The sequence below is a fragment of the Gossypium hirsutum genome, chromosome D03 (assembly GCF_007990345.1).
Source record: "Gossypium hirsutum isolate 1008001.06 chromosome D03, Gossypium_hirsutum_v2.1, whole genome shotgun sequence".
NCBI classification, from domain to species: domain Eukaryota; kingdom Viridiplantae; phylum Streptophyta; class Magnoliopsida; order Malvales; family Malvaceae; genus Gossypium; species Gossypium hirsutum.
In genome coordinates, this window is record NC_053439.1 from 23,577,000 (window position 1) to 23,592,645 (window position 15,646).

Consider the following 15,646-nt stretch of genomic DNA (forward strand, 5'->3'; position numbering starts at 1 on the left):
GTGTTCTAAAATCTCAGATCTGTGATGAAAAATGAGATGGTGTGACTTTTGTGTTAGAAGTGTTGATGTATGATTTCCTTATACTCATGACATGTCATTTATAGTGATTTGGATAATACATGTATTATAAACATGATATTGCTACATTGATATTTTGATTTGTATGTGATTATTAATATTCTGATTATGATTCGCATGTTAAGCATGCTATTTGCAACATCCCAAAAATCGGGGTTAGTAGAATCGGGTTTGTGAATCGAGAGAGAGTGATCATGCCGTAATTCTTTAAATTATCTATGCATTTTTAGGAAATAAATGAGGTATTGGTTTTTTGGTTAAGTCTTAGTGTAACGTTTCTTAAAACCCAAGTTCAAATCCCTTCTCTCGCATCATTTTTATTATTTTGCAAATTTTTCCTTAAACCCTAGTATGTGACATGCGTTGTTTTTTTTTTTAAAAATAAATATTTCAAATTATATCAAGAATGAGTTACTGGTTTGATGGTTAAACATTAGTGAATTTATCCTTGAGATCCTAACTTCAATTCCCTTCCCATGCAAATAATTTAATTTTTTGACAAAAACCCCTTGTTTTAATGTGTGGGCCATCCAAACCTAGTTAACCTAAGTATAAATATTAATTTTTCACTAATAATCAGCCTTTAATCCTCTTCCTCATTGCTATAGTCACTCCTCTCCACCTCTCGTTCTCTTTGATTTTAATTTTTTTTCTTTCCTCCATTGTTGTCATCACCTACACCTAGTTTTACCTATCTTTTTTTTCTTTTTCTTTTTGCCACAAGATTTGTTAACATATACTCCACCATATGGCTGTCATTTTTCCTCATTAAAATCAACCCCAAATCTGAAATCTTGAACTCCAAGATCGATCCCGAACATTTCCAAGAAAGTGCCATTGCCGTTTCTCTCGACTAGCTTAGGTAAGGTCTCTTTTCTCTTCAATTTCTTAATTAATCTTGTCCATTCAAAACCTATATTTTTCCAGAACTAATTTGAGTTCTTGAACCCTCCTAATAAGCTTTTAAACCCATTTCAATTAGGGAAAAACGTTATTGATCGATTAGCCATTCGGATCCCAAAAATCGTGAAGCGTAAGTGCAATTAAGGGTAACTAATTTCTTATTTCGACATAGTCGTTGGGTAAAGGTTATGAATTGATTAAATGAATAAATTTAGTAACTAATTAGCTACTCATTTTTTAGTATATTATTCAATTAGTTGTTGACCGAAACGCCCCAAATCATCTGTAAAGGCGAGGAATGATTGTATGTACGGTTTGCATTGATACAATGTAAGGAATTTAACTAGTTTGGATTCGTAAAATAGTTATAATTTAAATGATTGGATTGAACTCATAAGTGGGTTTTTGGGTTCTAGTTTAATGGTAAATTTATTGAATTTATACTGAATTTTGGTTTAAGTTCGTTTAAAGAATTATTAAGGAAAATTGGAAGATTCGCTAGTGTGCTGTGAGGAAGCAAAAAATAAGGTGTGAGTCTTAAACTCATAAAATTGTTTGAAAATGTTAAATATCATGTTATATTTGATAAATTATATTGTTGATTGGAATGGCTTAATAGTCAAATTATTAATTTTATGAGTGGCCGGACCAGGTATGTTTCGAGCACTAAAAGATATATATGTTGGATAAATTTCTATTTGATAGTATGATTGTTTGATTGAGTTTGTAATTGCATATCTGAGTTATGAGATATGAGATTGTTTGACTGAATGATATAATGTGTTGAGATATTAAGCTTATGTATGATTTAAACGCATAAGATATTTGTTATATTGTGTACTGAAAAGGGTGCTATTGATGTATAATGGAAATCCGTAAAGTATGAGAAATTGAATGATATTGATTGATACCAACACAATGGTAATTTGAAATATTGGAACACTGTGTCCATTTAGTGAAAGTATGTGATTATTGAAGACATGCTGAACATGTCAAATGAATGTGAAAAGTACTGAGATATGATTATGTATGAGATCGTGTGACATATTGCATATGCATTGGGTTAGGATTTTGTGGTTGACGGAGGAGTTCTGTGGAATATCGGTGGCATATTCAGTCTGCATTATTTGTAGTCAGTGCATTGCACCTAGAGTACTGAGGGGATTGGCAATTTTATCGCATATTATATGTTATTGGCGATTGTATCACACTATTTGATATCCAACAGATTTTCTGCATTATTGATTATTCGGTGGTTTTACCACATGGAGCTATGCTCATAATGTTTTGGAGTTTGGTAGACGGGTTCTGGGGAGCTCGTGGTGTGTAGCGGATGGTATGGGTGGGAACCTTTTTGCGTTGCATCATGTGCACGACATATTCGAATGTTATTGATTTATGCTACGCATTGTTTTTTTTATTGAATGGTATCGAAATTATTGATTCTTACTCGAATTAATGATGGCCTATGCTCATACACCATTTGACATCAATTTGATAATAGCTATTTAATGACATGAAATTCCAATGATGGTTTTGTTTTCTTCTGTTAATGCTAATATGTTTCACTATATTTGACGTTTTTGCCCGTTTAAATAATTATTTGACTCGCACTAAGCTTTTTATAAGCTCACCCCCCAATAGTGTTTAAATTTTCAAGTAAATCTCAAAATTAAGACTGGACTTGGCATTCGGAGAATCAACTTGGACCTCAGATTATTATTTTTTAATTAAGTATTATTAAGTCTTTATTGGTTTTGGCTTGTAATTTTTAATTATTTTTCGTCTGTGCCTTGGTAACTTTTCATTTGGGGATTTTTGCATGAAGGAATTACTCAAGCATAATAACCGGATAATGCATAATATCAAACTTAAGTATAATTTGATATTGTTTCCTAGTTTCCACTACATTGCAATGGAACTGTTTTTGAAAAACAAATCGATAAGGCAACTAGTTTTCCAAAATGACTTGAAAAATGGTTTTTTCGCGGCATTTGTTTAACTTCGAGTTTTTTTGTTAAAGAAGAGCGACAAGCAAATAGTTTTTCTAAAACAACACTATTAACAATAAAATGAATCCTCAGTATGCACAACCTAATGAATGAATGCTTTTAAGCTAACTCAAAGTACAACTATTGTGTTCTCTAAAATGAGTTTATTTAAGGTCTTCAAAAGTAACGTGAGCTAGCTTAGCCATTTTGGTGGCTAATGTAGCTTTCTCAATATAGCCATAATGTCTAGGCTGAATTTGAGAGGTTACATTTAGTGGTATTAGAACCTCGGTTCAAAACCTCGGACTATATTTTTAAATCTACTTAAGTAAGTCGGTATGCATGCATACATGAAAAAGGGAAAATTTGGGAAAAACAAGCCACAGAGAATTTTGAAAATGATATTCTAAAATGAAAATCAGGTCTGAGATTTCGGTGCTAGTTGCCATAGAAAAGATGCTGTTAAGTTATAAGTAAACACTTTAGGTGTACTACTGTAGACATAAAACTTAAATAGTTAGTATTCAATTTTTCTTTGGAACTGTAAGATAGGAAATTGAAAATTGACTTAAGTTAGCTAATGATGATTTTTTCTGAAACTTTAGATCAAATTTAAGACCATAGGATACATAATTAACAATTGTAAAATGAGGAACATGGGGTTCAGCATTGAGCTACCTAATTTGAGTCATTTACTTCTCAAGGAATTATGCCTAACCTTAAAAAGACTATCATCGTGATTTCCTACTTCTGAAGGCGAAAACTAGGAGGCTGGGGATGATGCATTATCTGTCCCAAGTGATATTAGGAGTTTTAAAAAATGTTTTCCAGATTATGGTTGAAAGGACTAATATGGAGGGAAGCGCTTGGAGTACAAAAGAAAGGAAAAGAATAAAGTTTAGAAAAGGAGAGAGTATGCTTTCACTAGACCAAATCCATGACCTTTAAAGTGTGCCAGATGAGTAAGACCTCAACGAAAGGTTATAGTAGTTATTACTGGAGAAACTGTTAGATTAGCTAGGATTCCGATTTGTAGATATTGTGGTTAGTTTCATGTAGTAGAGTTTCTGCTAAACTTGGGAATTGGGGTAGAGGAATCTGCTAGTAACGTTTCCATAATTAGATCCTACAAGATATATGTTAGGAATTTAAAGAGACACATTATTTGGAATTGTATTGGAATCAGAGGTGTGCAGCGAAAGCTTGGTGTCCTGGTTTGAAAAAAAAAGGGTAACAAATTTTTTACTAAGAAAATTTCGAGGACGAAATTTCTTTAAGGAGGGGAGAATTGTAACATCCCAAAAAGCGAGGGTTAGTAAAATCGGGTTTGTGAATCAAGAGAGAGTGGTCATGCATTAATTCTTTAAATTATCTATGCATTTTTAGGAAATAAATGAGGTATTGTTTTGTTGGTTAAGTGTTATTGTAACGTTTCTTGAAATCCAAGTTCAAATCCCTTCTCTCGCATCATTTTTATTATTTTGCAAATTTTGCCTTAAACACTAATATGTGCAATACCTTGTTTTATTAAAATAAATATTTCAAATTATATTGAGAATGAGTTATTGGTTTGATGATTAAATATTAGTGAATTTATCCTTGAGGTCCTAACTTCAATTCCCTTCTCATGCAAATAATTTAATTTTTTGACAAAAACCCTTTGTTTTAATATGTGGGCCATCCAAGCATAGTTAAACTAGGTATAAATATTAATTTTTCACTAATAATCATCCTTTAATATTCCTCCTCATTTCCCTAGCCATTCCTCTCCTCCTCTCCTTCTATTTGATTTTAATTTTTTTCCTTTCCTCCATTATTGTCGTCGGCTACACCTAGTTTTACCATCTCTTTCTTTTCTTTTTCTTTTTATTTTTGCCACAAGAGTTGTTAACATATACTCCACCATATTGCTGTCATTTTTCCTCATTAAAATCAACCCTAAATTTGAAATCTTGAACTCCAAGATTGATCTCGAACATTTCCAAGAAAGTACCATTATCGTTTCTCTCGACTAGGTTTCTCTCTTCAATTTCTTAATTAATCTTTTCCATTCAAAACCTAAATTTCTAGATCTAGAATTTGGGGGTTTTAAATGATTTCAAAGGTATTTTTCTATAATTTAATGAGATCTCAAACTGTTTTAAAATTTAGCCCCAATTTTGGCCACCATGGGTGGTGGTGCGTGCGCTTATGTGAAAGAAAAGTGGCTGTTTTGTTTCTTGGTTCATCCCTATATTTTTCCAGAAGTGATTTGAGTTCTTGAACCCTCCTAATCAGCTTTTAAACCCATTTCAATTAGGGAAAAACGTTATTGATCGATTAGCCACTCGAATCCCACAAATCGTGAAGTGTAAGTGCAATTAAGGGTAACTAGTTTGTTATTTCAACATAGTCATTGGGTAAAGGTTATGAACTGATTAAATGAAGGAATTTAATAACTAATTAGCTACTCATTTTTCAGTATATTATTCAATTATTTGCTAACCCAAATGCCCCAAATCATCTGTAAAGGCGAAGAATGATTGTACGTATGGTTTGCATCGATACAATGTAAGGAATCTAACTAGTTTGGATTAATAAAATAGTTATTATTTCAATGATTGATTTGAACTCGTAAGTGGGTGTTTGGGGGATGGTTTAATGGTAAATTGATTGAATTTATACTGAATTTTGGTTTAGGTTCGTTTACGGAATTATTAAGGAAAAATGGAAGATTCGCTAGTGTGCTGCGGGGAAGCGAAAAAGAAATTGTGGGTCCTAAACTCATAAAATTGTTTGAAAATGTTAAATATCATGTTATATTTGATAAATTAGATGGTTGATTGGATTGTCTTAATAGCCAAATTATTGATTTTGTGAGTGGCCAAACCAGGTATGTTTCGAGCCTTAAAAGATATACATGTTGGCAAAATTTCTATTTGATAGTATGATTGTTTGATTGAGTTTTGTAATTGCATATATGAGTTATGAGATATGAGAATGTTTGACTGAATGATATAATGTGTTTAGATATTAAGCTTATGTATGATTTAAACACATAAGATATTTGTTATATTGTGTACTGAAAATGGTGCTATTTATGCAGAATGAAAATCCATAAAGTATGTAAAATTGAATGATATTGGTTGATACCAACACAATGGTAATTTGAAAGATTGGAACACTGTGTCCATTTAGTGAAAGTATGTGATTATTGAGGACATGCTGAGCATGTCAAATGAATGTGAAAAGTACTGATATATGATTATGTATGAGATTTTGTGGTTGACGGAGGAGTTCCGTGGGGTACCGGTGGCATATTAAGTCTGCATTATTTGTAGTCAGTGCCTTGCACCTGGAGTACCGAGGGGATTGACGATTTTATCGCATATTATATGTTATTGGCGATTGTATCGCACTATTTGATATCCGAAAGATTTTCTGTATTATTGAGTATTCGGTGGTTTTACCACATCGAACTATACTCATAATGTTTTGGAGTTTGGCAGACGGGTTCTGGAGATCTTGTGGTGTGTAGCGGATGGTATGGGCGGGAACCTTTTTGCATTGCATCATGTACACGACATATTCGAATGTTATTGATTTATGCTACGCATTATATTTTGTTGTATTGAATGGTATCAAAATTAATGATTCTTACTCAAATCAATGATGACCTATGCTCATACACCATTTGACATCAATTTGATAATAGCTATGTAATGACATGAAATTCCAATGATGGTTCTGTTTTCTTCTATTAATGCTAATATGTTTCACTATATTTGATGTTTTTTCCTGTTTAAATAATTATTTGACTCACACCGAGCTTTTCATAAGCTCACCCCCAATAGTGTTTAAATTTTCAAGTAAACCTCAAAATTAGGACCGGACTTCCTATTCGGAGAATCAACTTGGACCTCAGATTATTATTTTTTAATGAAGTATTATTAAGTCTTTATTGGTTCTGGCTTGTAATTTATAATTATTTCTAATTTGTGGCTTGGTAACTTTTCTTTTGGGGATTTTTGCATGCATGAATTACTCAAGCATAATAACCAGATAATGCATGATACCGAGCTTAAGTATAATTTGATATTGTTCCCTAGTTTCCACTACATTGCAATGGAACTGGTTTTGAAAAACAAATCGATAAGGTAACTAATTTTCCAAAATGACTCGAAAAATGGTTTTTCTCTTGCATTAGTTTAACTTCGAGTTTTTTTAAAGAAGAGCGACAAGCAAATAATTTTTCTAAAACAACACTATCAACAATAAAATGAATCCTAAGTATGCACAACCTAATGAATGAATGCTTTTAAGCTAACTCGAAGTACAACTACGGTTTTCTCTAAAATGAGTTTATTTGAGGTCTTCATAAGTAACGTAAGTTAGCTTAGCCATTTCGATGGCTAATGTAGCTTTCTCAATCTAGCCATAACATCTAGGCCAGATTTGGGAGGTTACACTATTTTTGTATGTATGATTCCCATGTTAAGCATGCCCTAATTTCTGATTCTGATTCGCATGTTAAGCATGCCCTAATTTTTTATTCTGATTCGCATGTTAAGCATGCCGTAGTGATAAATCATATTGAAACCTGATTTGCATGTAAAGCATGCCTACTGAAAATTTGTTTTATATGCCATATGACATGCATGGGGGTGAGATAATCTGATCGGAGGAAGTATTTGGCAGTATATCTGCATTATCTAGTGGCTTGACCACAATATTCGTTATTTGGTAGTATATATGCAAATTATCTAGTGGCTCGACCATAATACTATTTCTGGCAGCTAGATTGCACTATCTAGTGGCTTGTCCACATTATTGGTGTGTTATTAGATGTATGAGTTTGGGGAACTCGTTATTGTGTGTAGCATTGATGGGTAGGATTTGTTTTCTGAAAATTTACATTGATTTCTGAAAAAGTGTTATATTGACATCGTCACTATGCATTCTAATAAATGTGATTGGGAATGGATGTTTTGTATGTTTATGATATGTTTACACTGTTGTTGTTATGTGTTAAATTCTGTTATTATAATTTGTAACCCACACTGGACTTTTTAAGCTTACCCCTTTAAATTCTAATTTTTCAGATAATAATCGAGTTTAGGATGGGCTCAGCTATGGAGGTGCTCTCGGTCAATTTTTTAAAAACTATATTTTTGGTATTCATTATTTTGGGATGTGTTTATTGTTGTATTTAGATGGTTTTGCATGACGTAAATTTTTAAACTAGTAATTAAGAGGTTTTTTTATCAAATAATAATAAAATGATAATTTTTTCACAATTAGGATAATTTAACTCAACGATAGTGTTTTCAAACTCGATACTCTATTTTCAAAACTCAATATTACTTGATCAAAGAATTGATGGTTTACAAATTATATTATATCTACATTTTCAAAATGACGAACAAGTTTTTAAATGAATAAATTGTTCGCTGCAATGTTTTAACTGAAAAACTAAGTTTTCTAAAAACTATCAATACTTGAATTGAAGACGATTATTGGGAGAAAATAGTTAAATGGTTTTCTGCGCCAGTAACATGGCCAATGTGATCCTCAAGATTTGGCCATAACGTCTAAATCAGGTTTAGATGGTTACATTTAGTGGTATCAAAGCTTGGTTTAAAAACCTAGACTGCGGGTTATTGTAAAAATAATAATACATGCATATTTGTGAAAAAGGGTTTTTAAAAATCCATGCCTTAGTTAAAATTTTTTATTCCGTTCTAAAAATTTGGACTTTGAAGTTGGCCCCGTTAAGTACTTCTACCTTATTAAATTTTATTGTGAGACTGTCAAATACTATAGATTACAAAAATTTAGATTCTGAAAACTATACTGTGAAACTTAGATTCTGGAAACTATACTGTGAAACTTAGATTCTGAAAACTATAGATACTGATACTATAGTAATGAAACTTTAGAACTGAAACATTTTGAATTGATAATGGAAATCCATTTCTAGTTGTCAAATAAAACTGCATAAAAATTAAGAATTTGATAACAAAAGATGAGTACTCAAGGCGTTCGTACTAAGGGTATGAGAACTCGCAGTGAAGAGGGTCTAGGAACCCAAATGATTCGTCTGTGTCATGAGTGCATACACCTGAGCTCGTGATTGATACTGAGCTAGTAGCTAATTAGGTTGAAAATACGTATACTATAGAGGAGGATCATCAAGAGCCTGCTGACGATGTTGTGTTGCAAGCCATGCTTAGGGTACTACAGTGTAATAACCCGTTTTTAGTGAAATCAGAACAGTAATTTTGGGACCACAAATTTGATGAGTAAATTATTATTTTATTAGTATTTAAAGGTTTATGGGATGTTAGTAAGGTCATATTAAAATTTCGTTAAGAAATTTTGATGTTTGCATGATTAATTACGTAAAAAGGACAAAATTGTAAAAAGTGTAAAAGTAGAGTTCTATTAGCTAAAAGGTTCAAATGCTATGAAATTTTAAAGTGAATGGACTTAGATAGTAATTAGACCATTTTTAATGTTAGTGGATATTCATGGCAAGGTTTTGTTGTAAATTTTAATTAGTAATAAGGCTAAAATGGTAATTAGAGAATTAAAATGAAAATTAATTAAGAAAAGATGAAATAATATTATCATCTTTTCATTTCTTCTTCTTTCTTGACCAGATACACCATTGAAGGGGGAAGAAAGCTTCATTTTGAATTCCACTTGCATGGTATGATTTTAAAGCCCGTTTTTAATGATTTTTATGTTTTCGGGATTGTTGTAGCTTAATCTAGCTAGCCCGGGGATCAATTTGGAAAAATGTTAAATATTTAGGGTTGTGCCATGAATGATTTCGTGTGATTCTTGATGTTAATTATGAGTCCTTGTTGATAAATAAACAAGTTGTGTTAAGTGATTTTTGATGAAAATTGTATTTAGGGACTTATTTGTAAAAATGATAAAATTTCATGGTAAATTTATGAAATAATGTTTTTTATGGATTGATTTAGGCCCCTAGAGAATTTTCCTAGCATGAGAAGAGGATTAAAATGTTTAAATTTCAATTTATGAGCTTAAGGACTAAATTTTAAAAAGTTAAAATTTTAGGGGTAAAATAGTAATTTTGCAAAAATATGAAATATAGACTGAATTGAAAAATAGAGATATTAAATGGATTGAATTTGTCTATTTATATCAAGATAGACCGCATACAAATTTAGAACGGGGAAAAGCTAAAGCCTTGGATTAGTTCGACTTCGTTTACGCCCTAGTTGTCGAGGTAAGTTTGTAGTATTTTGATATGTAAACAAATTTCTATTTGTGTACCTATATTATAATGTTTTAATTTTTGAGGTTTTAGAAGAATACCCCTAAATTGCACATACATGCCTCTTTTGTACTTTGGTACCCCTGAATTGCACATACGTGCCCCTATTTGTACTTCAATGCCCCTAAATTGCTCATACATGCTCCTATTTGTACTTTAGTGCCCCTGTATTGCACATACGTGCCTTTCTTTGTACTTCGATACCCCTGAATGCACTTTTGTACCCTGATTAAACTCTGATAACTCTGAATCGAATAATATATGAATCATAATCAATTATTGTTAGATTAAATGATATACTATGTTCTTACTAAGCTCTATAAGCTTACTCAATCTTGTGGATTATTTTGTAGATCATTGTTGCTGACATTTTGGATGGATTAAACTTTCAACTCACACTATCCATCGATATTGGTAGTTTTTGTATCTCTTAGGGTAGTGGCATGTATAAACTTATGTAGTTGAATTTGTGGTGTTTGATGAATATGTAAATAATAACTAAATGTGTTTGTGTTTTGGTTTTATGTATGCATAATAGGTGTAACACTTGCTTTAGAAAGTACTTTCGGTCACTTTTGATAACGCATGAGAATGGTTTATTTGTATCATTTGATGGTTTGTGTTATTGAGATGCCTTATGTTGAGTGTTTAGTAAGTTCTTGGAACTAGTAGTTGATGAATGGTAAGTGGTAAGATATGCATGTTTAGGTAAGTTTTGAATGAACGCATTTGAGGTGCCTTGTATGGCATATTGGTTGATTGATTTTGGACTATTGAATTAGTCATTTCATGTAAGTTTTGGTCATGTTTTGATATCTTGATTAGGTAAGTTTTGATACGGTTAGGGGTGTTACATACAACGTGTTGCTAGGGCCCAAAGTGGATCTAGAAACTGTAGGACTATGGTAGAGAGGCTCTGAACGAATAGAGCTGAGTTGTTTAGGGGCGTTGCTGGGACGACCCCCACCGTGGCAGAATACTAGCTAGAAGCAACGAAAATTACTTTGGATGAAATGGAATGTACCCTGGAATAGAAATTAAAGGGTACAACGTCATTGTTTAGGGATAAGGTTACCATTGGTGGCAAGCTGTTGCGAGGGGTACCCAAGTTGAAAGACTGACTTGGGAGTATTTTCTAGAGGCTTTCCAGAATAAGTACATGGTTAAGCATTACATTGAGGCTCGTAGACTGCGGCTAGTATGAGGGCAAATTTTTGCGGCTAAGTTGCTACGCCTAGGGGACGATCACGATAGAACAAGACAAGTGTGTCAGATTTGAGAATTGGCTGAGATACAAGGTGATGATGCAAGTGGCCCCTCTTAAGGAAAGGGTTTTCAAAATGTTAGTAAGAAAACCAAGAAAGTGGAGGAAGTAAAGTGTTTGGAATGAGAATCGAGGGATAGAGCTAGAATTCCTGCAAAGAGAGATGTTGGTCCTACCGTTCAAGTTCGGCAACCTAATAAGCGAGCCCAAGATGATCGACCTAGATAAAATGTTTCTACCGCTACTGGTGGTGGGAGAGCCCAATACTGTGCCAGTTGTGGCAAGAGGCATCCCGACAAATGTTGGATGAGCTTGGATGCTTGCCTTAGCTATGGATATTTGGATTATAAAATCAAGGATTGTTCGCTCTAAAATGAATAGATGCAAGCACCAGATTAGAACCGTGTTTAGAATCAAAGAGTTGGATAGCAGCCTCCTAGAGGTCAAGGTCTAAATAGAGTGGGTAATGTTGGACAGAGATAGAAAGCCCATGGTTAGGGTGCTAACCAAGCTGACGCTAGATAACCTGCACTAGTCTACGTGGCTAGATGCAGAGAGGACATTGACGCCATCGATGTCATAGTGTGTATATTTACTATTAATTTTGTACCATATTTTGCTCTAATTGACATTGGATCAACCCATTCATATGGTTCATGCTTAATAACAGATAAACTGGGAGTTGAAGTAGATGATACTATTAGTAATATGACTGTACTTAGTTCCTTAGGAAAATCTATTTCTATTAATAAAGTGCATAAGCAGTGTCCGTTAGAGATTCAAGAAGAGTTATTCTGGTAGACTTGATGGAATTACCCTTGAGTTAATTCAATCTCATTTTGGGAATGGACTGGCCGGTTGAACACCAAGTCAGTTTGGACTATGCTACAAAGAGGATTACATTGAAGACTCGAGTTGGGATAGAAATAGTGATGGTTGGGGAGCATAAAGATTACTTACTAACATGATCTTCACTCTACTGGCTGAAAAGTTGGTATGCAAAGGATGCAAGGCATATCTGGCTTACATTCTAGATACGAGTGCTAATGGGCCATCTGTTAGGAACGTCCATACTGTGAGGGTTTATCCCGATGTCTTTCCAGAAGGGTTACCTAGATTACCTCTGGAGCATGAGGTAGAATTTGGTATTGATTTGTTGCTAGTGGAACTTAAGGCACAACTGCAAGAACTTCTAGATCGTAGATTTATTAGACTGAGTCTGTCGCCATGGGGAGCCCCAGTTCTATTTGTTAAGAAGGATGGGTCTATAAGGTTATGTATCGATTATCGGTAACTGAACAAGTTGACCATTAAGAATAGATAACCTTTACCGAGGATTGATGATTTATTTGATCAGTTCAGGGGTGCTAAGGTGTTCTCTAAGATTGTCTGGATATTATCGATTGAAAGTGAAAGAGACAGACATTCCTAAGACCACTTTCAGGAATGCCTTTTGGTTTCACGAATGCTTCGGCAGCTTTTCAGCCCTACCTTGACTAGTTTGTTGTCGCTTCATTGACAACATTTTCATCTATTCCAAGTCTAAGGAGGAACATGATGAACATTTGGAAGTGGTTTTGCAGATTCTCTAGGAGAAACAATTGTATGCAAAACTGAGTAAATGTGAGTTCCAGCTCCACGAAGCGATATTTTTTGGACACGTGTTATCGACTAAGGGTATCCATTTTGACCCAAAAAAATAGAGGCAATCGTGGACTAGAAACAACCTGAAAACATTAGTGAGATTCAAAGTTTCTTAGGTTTGGTCGATTACTATAGAAGGTTTGTGGAGGGATTTTCTTTGATTGCAACTTCGTTGACCAAGCTGTTGAGGAAAAGTGCCCTTTTTAAGTGGACTAAAGAGCAGCAAGTGAGTTTTGAAAAGCTTAAGTCCGTGTTGACTAAAGCACCTATTCTGATTCAGCTAGAGCCTGGGAAATATTATATGGTATACAGTGATGTGTCTCATACCGGTCTTGGATGTGTTTTGATGCAAGACGGTAAGGTCCTGGCCTACACCTCGAGACAATTTAAGCCTCATGAGCATAACTATCCAACCCATGATCTCAAACTTGCTGTCATGGTTTCTCCCCTCAAGATTTGGAGGCACTACCTTTCTGGTGAGAAGTGTATTATCTACACGGATCACAAAAGTCTTAAGTATCTTCTTACCCAAAAGAAGTTCTACTTGAGACAAAAGAGATGGATTAAGCTACTAAATGATTATGATAGTACCATTGAGTACCATCCGAGAAAAGCGAATGTTGTTGCCGATACTCTAAGTAGAAAGTCGATGACTGATTTGAGGGTGATGTTTACAAAATTGAGCTTGAAGGATGATGGAAGTTTACTTGCGGAGCTGCAAGTGAAGCCTACCTTAGTGGATGAGATTCGATTGAAGAAATCAATTGATGAGTCTCTCGCACCTTATTTCAGACAAGTTGAGGACGGTAAGACTACCGACTTTAGACTTAATTCTATTGGAGTTCTATGCTTCTATGGAAGATACTGTGAGCCCAATGATTGAGAGTTGAGGCAATCTATACTTCAGGAAGTGCATAGTAGCCCATATGCTATGCATCCTAGAGGAAATAAGATGTACCAAGACTTGAGAGGATTGTATTGGTGGCTAAGGCTTAAGCGTGATGTAACTGAGTACGTGAGTAAGTATTTGACGTGCCAGCGTGTTAAGGCTGAACATTAGTTTCCCTCGAGTTTGTTACAGCCTATTCAGATCCCTCAATGAAAATGAGAGCGTGTGACATGGATTTTGTTAATGGGTTGCCTTTGACACCTACTAAGAAAGATCCAGTTTTGGTTATAGTGGATCAACTGACCAAGTCAACACATTTTTTGCCTGTTTGTACCAATTACTCTCTACATATGTTGGCGAGATTGTATATCTCCTAGATTGTGAGACTTCATGGAGTACCATTGTCTATCATTTTCGATCAAGACCCTCGATTTACATCTCGATTTTGGAAAAAGTTACACGAGGCTTTAGGAACTTGATTAAACTTGAGTACAGCTTTTCACCCCACTCTAATGGGAAATCTGAACGAGTTATACAGATTTTAGAGGACATGCTGAGGAGATATCGTTCTGATCCATCCCATGTGATTCTGATAGATGAGGTCAAGGTAAGACCCAATTTGACTTAAGAGGAAGAGCTAGTACAAATTTTGAACCGCGAGATCAAGACATTAGGGAAAAAGCATATTCCTCTTATGAAAGTCTTATAGCAGAATCATGGTATTAACAAAGCCACTTGGGAACCTTAGGAATCGATGCGTCACCACTACACTTACTTGTTTGGACCATGTCAATTTTGAGGACGAAATTTATTTTAAGGGGAGTAGAGTTGTCACGTCCTATATTTTTTTTATTTTACATTATTCCATATCATAATGGATTTAATAGCCTAATGGTTAAGTGTGTTAATTATTTCCATGTGGTCCAAAGTTCAAGCCCCTACAAGCTCACCTTTGTAATTAAATTTTTGACAACTTTATCTAAGTGTGAAAACCCTTTCCGTCCAACTAATGTTGCCATACTAGGGAAGATTCTTTCCTAGATTACAAGGTCAACATTCCCATTTTGCTCCCCTTTTCACTCCAATGATCCACTTTTGGTGCCATTGTCCCCTCAACATGCCAAATTTCTTCTCTTACCTTACCTTGGCCAGCCATGCACCTAGACATATCCTTTTCACTATTTATTTTTTTTCAATTTTCTCTCCTCTCCTCTCTTTGCCGTCCACCACCTTGCTCCTCTCTCTTTTCATTTTTTTCCTTCCATTTCACCACCTAAATCACCATTTTATTCTCTTTTCTCCTTCACTCCACCACCACATAAGGCTACGCACCTCTACCTCAACACCACCTTTCCATTGCCACCCTCGTGCCACCGTATCATTGCCACTATTGACCACCACTCAAAATTTCCTGATTTTCTTCTTTTCTCCTATTTTCAAAATTCATCTCTGTAATCCCTCAATTCTGATTTTTTTCATTAAAAGGGTTGCCTCTCATTCTATTTTCTAAATTTTATTTCACATTTTATTATTTTCTGATAATGTCAAATCCTCCTCTCTAATCAACATATCATGGGAAGTTGTTGAGC